We start from the raw sequence: 6,317 nt of genomic DNA, 5'->3' as shown, positions 1-6,317 counted from the left end.
GAAGTGCATAATGAAGTGAAGTGCCTAGTGCATAAATGAAATACAAGTAATTCCTGGTCTATTCAGGAAAATACCAACAACTCTGAAAATGCTTTTGGTTAAGTTATTTCTGTAAATGTGATGTTTAGTACAAAGAACAAAGTTATTTATTGGGTGGACTATGTGAGAAAAATGTTGCTAATGAATTCATTTGACAAGGTAGAAACTTATCCCACTGTAACTTAAGTAATCAAAACCACAGTCTTACGTAATAGTGATAACAGTATGGTCTCTAAAGATTATTTAGCTTCGGGACCAAAAAGTAATTGCATTGTTATGTGTTTACCCCTCATAAAATTTCATTTCACCCCTTATGGGGTAATTACCACCAGGATGGGGACCACTGTACCAGGGTGGTAGAAATCACACTGAGCTTTGAGCAACTATAGTCTAAACACCCTAGTTTTACAATAGGAAGAAAGTTTATAAAGCTTTCCTTGTAACTAGCAAGCGTATATATCTATTTAAACTCTCCTCCCGAACAGGCCATGGAGGCCCAAAGGTACGGACCGGCCGCCGTGTCATCCTGAGCCCAAAGGCGCCACTGGATGCGGATGTTGAGGGGCATGTGGTCAGCACAACGCTCTCCTGGCCATATGTAAGTTTCCGAGACCGGAGCTGCTACTTCTCAGTCAAGTAGCTCCTCAGTTTTCCTCACAAGGGGTGAATGCACCCCGCTTGCCAATAGCGCTCGGCAGACCGGATGGTCACCCATCCAAGTGCTAGCCCAGCCCGACAGCGATTAATTTCGGTGATCTGACGGGAACCGGTGTTACCACTGCGGCAAGGCCGTTGGCTATCTATTTAAAAACCATATAAAATATACATTCAACATTTATCTTAAGTCCGATAGTTAACTGCAATTTACTTCTTAAGCACTATCCATCCCATTGACCAATCTGTTTCTCAGAACTTCAGCTGTTACTCTTTTTCTCAGATTTTTCGTGAACAAGACAACAAAAGTGAACACAATGTATCAAACACAATTTGTCAGCTAAGCAGGGCAAGAGCCCGACCTGTTTGACAGTCAGATTTTATCTGTATTGAATAAAGGTGTAATATACGTTAGTTACGTTCGCGAGCACACTCACATGGCAAAAACGTCGCTTCAGTTTTAATTAAATCTGCCGACTTCCCAGATTCACGTACCGCCTGTCTTGGCATGTCGTCGAACACGAGCTGAATGTTCCTATGTCCCCGCTGATGTCTGGCTAATTCGCGCACGGAGATACAGGATAGTCGACCAGCTACTAACTGATACAGCTTCCGTCCCTGCGCTGTCCGCCACGCCACCAACTGCAGAGTCCACCGCTGTCCTTGCTGTATGTGTCATCGCCCAGCAGTACAGTACTGCTCGGCTCATTGCGCGCTGCGTCCTCTCTTGGCGACCACAGTTACTTGCAGACCGCCACGTGACGCTCAGACTCATCGCTCTGTCCGCAGCACCGCTTTCCAACTCGACTCGCTCTGCTCCCTCTCTACAACACTCAGATATGGATTATACAGACCAGCTGATTAGCTTCTGTCTCTGAAAAAATTCCAAAAACCTACCCCTCGACCCCAATCAAACAAGATCGATACTTCACGACGGTTCATTTGTGATGAACATTCAATCACTACCTGCAGCAGTTGCTTTCGGGTTTCGAAGCGTTTTTGATTCACAAGCGGAGAAATGCGTCTCCTATCAGGATATTTTTCCACTCCCCATCTCCTCACAGTCCAAGCCAAGGCACGCAACTGTCTCAGTCTCCTCAAACTCCTCTCTGGCAGAACATGGGGATTAGACACTTCCACTATCGTCCATACCTATAAGTTCCTCATCCGCCCAACCTATTTTATGCCCACCTTCCTTGGATCTCCACCCCCCCCCCCCCCACCTACTACAAATCCCTCCAAATCCTAGAGCGCCATGCACTCTGCCTCGTTTATCACATCTGTCTCCCGTCCCCCACACGGATCCTTTATGATCTGGTTCCCTTCCCCCATCTCCTGCTGTTCCTTGAACGAATACAGATCCTATACATCTCCCACAAACTAGATCCCCCCCCATCTTTTCGTTTCCCTCGTTCTCTCCCACCCTAGCCCACTGCCACACCTGTACCACAGTGTCCCACGTGGTCTCCAGCTCCACACGCTCCATACCCTTGCCCGAGGTGGCTTCCACCAACTCCCCCTTTTGGATGATGTCCTCGTGCCTTCCATCTACCCCTCCTACCAGATCTAATCCCTCCTTCTTCCCCCCTCTCTCCCTCCCTCCCTCCTTCCCTTGTTCCTCCTTTTTCCCTGCCGAACACCTTCTCTCGCCTTTTCATCCCCCCCCCCCCCCAGGCTTCCAGCCCCTTTCTTTCTCCCCTCCACTGCCCCCCTCCTACGCCTATCCTGCTTTCCCCCTACTGTCTCTACCCCCTTTCCTTCTCCCCCCCCCGCCGCCCTTCACCCGGTGGTAGGTCCCCTCCAGTGCAGTGATTTTTAACGTTTTTGTTGTGGTGTCAGTGTTTCTTCAATGTCGTATGCAGTGCTACGTTCCACCACCACCAACAGTGTCACCAGCATCCTTCATTTGTGTTCCCACTGTGGGGTATTCTTTGTTTTTGGTGTCAGTTCAAAGTGTTCATTCTCCACATGTGTGTGTGGCTCTGGTCTATGTTGTTTTTAAATCTACCATTTACACTCATCTATTTTTGTTCTTGTTTATTCACCAATTTATACTATTCTATTTTATGTGTTCTTTTCTCATTTGAATATGTTTTTCTGTAACACTCTTGGCTGAAGAGCTGCGTATTGTGCCGCTGCCAGCCCTCCCCATTCTGGGGAGTGAACTAACCATAAAGAAAAAAAAGGATCTTTTTCCGGCTACAATTCTGATATCTTGCTCCTTGGTCAGGTGTGTTACACCACTGTTTGTGGGCACGTTGAACAATCTGCTGTCAAATACCAACAAATCCAGCCACTTCACATACCGTATGGCAGTGGACACGCCGAAACACGATTGCCCCTCTTTGTCACTCTATCCCGTCCTTACATTTATCCACGTTTACGAACAATGTCCGATTGAAATAGAATTGTCTCACTGGTCGCTACTGCCTTATGCCCAGGTAGAGGCAGAGAGTGCACAGTGACACGTTTCTCGATCGCTGTGGCAGTTGTAAATTCTGAGCACTGAGGTAACTAAGCTTTTGTCGTGTGTGTGAATGATTTCAGTACATCACTATGTTATTAGCAGTTCTTAAAAACACATGAACCTTACTGGTTCACTCGTCTGCTCTCTTTCGGAATGGTCGTCGTAATTTATTGTGGACGTACCACTGCTGTATGGGTGCTGCAGATGACAGCGGAATGGGTCATAATATGAAAAGACCATCACTCCTGGTTGTCGGACTGTGCGGTGGGTGACATTCCGGTTGGTGTCCCACCAATGTGCAGGGCATCTCCAGAAACGTTTTCGCTCGTTATCTGGGATCAGTTCGAAGTGGGACTCGTCACTGAAGACGAAGCCACTCCAGTCAATGAGATTTCAGGTCAAAGACGTGTCTGGAGACGCCCCAGACAGTGGTGGGATACCAACCTGACTGTAGCCCGCCTTATGGCCCAGCAACCAGCAGTGATGGTGTAGGATACCGTTCCTTTTCATATCAGGATCCCTTTGGTTGCCACCCGCGTCCCGCTTAAAAGCAAAGCGGTTCGTCGGCGATCTTCTACGCCTCGTTTTGATGCCCTTAACGGAAACCCACCCTGAGCTTACCTTTCACCAAGTCCGCCCGCATACGGCCAGAGCATGTACTGCATGTCTTCGTGCGTGTACACGATTTGGCACGATATCCGTCAGGAAGACATCCAACAACTCTGTCTATCAACGCCAAGCCGAATAACTGCTTGCATAAGGGCCACAGGTGCACCAATGCGTTATGGACTTGCTCAATTTGTGAAGCTCTTTCTCTTGAATAAATCACACAGTTTTTTCAAAGTCCAATTACTTGTTGGTCTGTACACGTACATCATGTCTTCCGATTTCCGTCCCAATTGGATAATTCCTTAGTGGTGCTACGATCCTTCATTTTTGCCTTACAGTGTATTTCCACTTTCTGGATACATTTTCGGTTGCCTTTCTTAGCTGTCCCAACCTGTACAATGTAGTCAAAAATGTCGTCCCGACGGCAGTCAGTGGACACCTGTTGTTCAACTATGATGTATTGTGCGACGCCCATTAGCCACAAAATCAGCTAGGCTCAGTAGAATTGACGATCGCACACTTAGGGCCATTATATACGTGCCTCGCAGCTGTCTAATCGTTAACCTTGTACACTACGGATGGGAAAAACCTGCTGGTTAAAACCGATACATCCATTTTAGTTCTGAATAACCGGTATTTTCGTTATTTGTTTCGTCTCTGTTACAAGAGATTTTTTTCATTTGGTACTAATAACGGCATATCAGTTTGGTGTAGCCGCAATGCTTGGTTTCATAGTAAAACATCCATTGCTTTGAAACATTGGAATACTGTAGAAAATAGGAAAAGGGATCAGTGATATTTTAATAACAACGTTGGCAGTTATAAACGAGAAACCAACATATGACGTAAGTATTGGTACAGCACTGCAAAGACAATAATGTACCTGGTACCGTGTGGCGTGCCTATTCGACGGTACGCTGCAGTCTGGAAATATTTTACGAGGTGTGGTAGGAATGAAGTACAATGCTCCACTTGCTTTGAAAGATTAAAAACGGGAGGAGGCAGAACAAAGTTGCGCCATCACACTCGAACAAGGATAAAATATCTAAAACTTTTCTTGGAAGAAAGGTAAATTTGATTGACATACCTATAATTTTATTGATGTGTTGTAAAGTAGGGATAATAACTGTACCTTTAAGTCTGTGGTTGCTTCAGGGTGAAGAATTAATACCAGACAGATGGGACGATGTAGGAAAGTCATCAACTTGTGACGTTTCGCTCTCTCCATTGCCACACCCGTCCCTCTCACCTTCGCCATCTTTGAAGAAAGCGTTTGGAACGATTTCTGCCACAGCCTGAACCCCATATCTATCGAGACCTCCAACTCATTTACCATCATCAGAATTTTTCAAACTTTGTTCGAAGTTTACGTTAAAGGCGAAAATTGATTACTTTGATCGACTTTAACAGCCACGTTAAACTGGAGACGAAAAAATCAGTATAACAGGAAACCAGTTGTTTCTGTGATAAACACCATCCCTAGTGCACACTGCCGTCGCATGGGAAGTCTTACGACAATTTTTGTATCCAAACGGCACTGTCCCGTGTCGTCCAAACGCAACTCGCACGACAGCTTTGGCGTTGAAGGGCGCTTCTGTTGCAGTAGACGGCTGCTGTATCGTCCGCATAATGCCGTGTGTGGCGGGAGAGTGGGAGGTGATAAGCGAACACTGACTTGACGGTAGTCACACACCAAGCCACGGCTGCCTAGGCGTGCGCATTCCTTGTGTGTGTCGTCATAACGTACTATTTAGGTCATATACGTAGCAAATTTAATATTTAAACCACTTGGTTCAGTTGCCCTGCACTTTGATTTTTTTTTTTAACGTGTGCTTTCTGAAAGTCTACTCGTTTGAAGCTTGACTCCTCTGCTCCTATTCTTTACATTCCTACATACCTACTTCACAACTATCATTCTAAGTAACAGCTTCACTACCTGCTTCAACAAAGTGCGTTCGACTTAGGCAAGGGAAATTTTATAAGTGAGGAATAACGAGACGTTCAGCTCCAGAATCAGTAAATACTAATTCAACTTCACCCTAGATGTGGATGGTAAAGTTTCCCCAATGTTGAAATTGGGGTAATTACTTTGTATTTTCCCTAGTAAGAAAATCTACGTTCAGCATTTTGGCAATATTTAACAACGTAATGATTCTGAGAAGCGCCTGCGATTCAGAAACAATCGTTTTGGTAGACAGTATCCCGTGATGTGTGACATGTCCAAGTCAAACTAAGTTATCATATCCAGACCATACCCATCGACTAGTGCTGCTCGCTGTTGTGAATGTCAGAGCTCTTTTTTCCGGTTTGCATGGGACAGGAGCTGTTCTGGAGATCAAGGAACTGTTTTGCCTTAATCCGGCTAAATGGTGGTTGTCTCGCCTGACATAGCTGTTTCCAAGCGAGTGTGGTTACACCGGATGGCAGATGTGTCCTAACACAGTTGGGGAACAAATGTCTAAAAGTTTCGGCAGCCAGCAGCACTTTACTGCAGTACTAAGCGCCTTAGCAGGAAATGGCCGACCGACGCGTTCACATTCTGCTCTGA

The 6,317-nt window shown here is 45.9% G+C and overlaps 1 pseudogene; it reads right to left on the bottom strand.

Annotated features, from left to right (window-relative positions):
• Nucleotides 1-718: 718 nt before the first annotated feature.
• Nucleotides 719-836, bottom strand: LOC126191816 (5S ribosomal RNA; annotated as a pseudogene).
• Nucleotides 837-6,317: the final 5,481 nt, after the last annotated feature.

This window comes from Schistocerca nitens, chromosome 6 (assembly GCF_023898315.1).
Source record: "Schistocerca nitens isolate TAMUIC-IGC-003100 chromosome 6, iqSchNite1.1, whole genome shotgun sequence".
In the NCBI taxonomy this organism is placed as follows: Eukaryota; Metazoa; Arthropoda; class Insecta; order Orthoptera; family Acrididae; genus Schistocerca; species Schistocerca nitens.
This window is presented reverse-complemented; position numbering and strand designations above follow the sequence as displayed.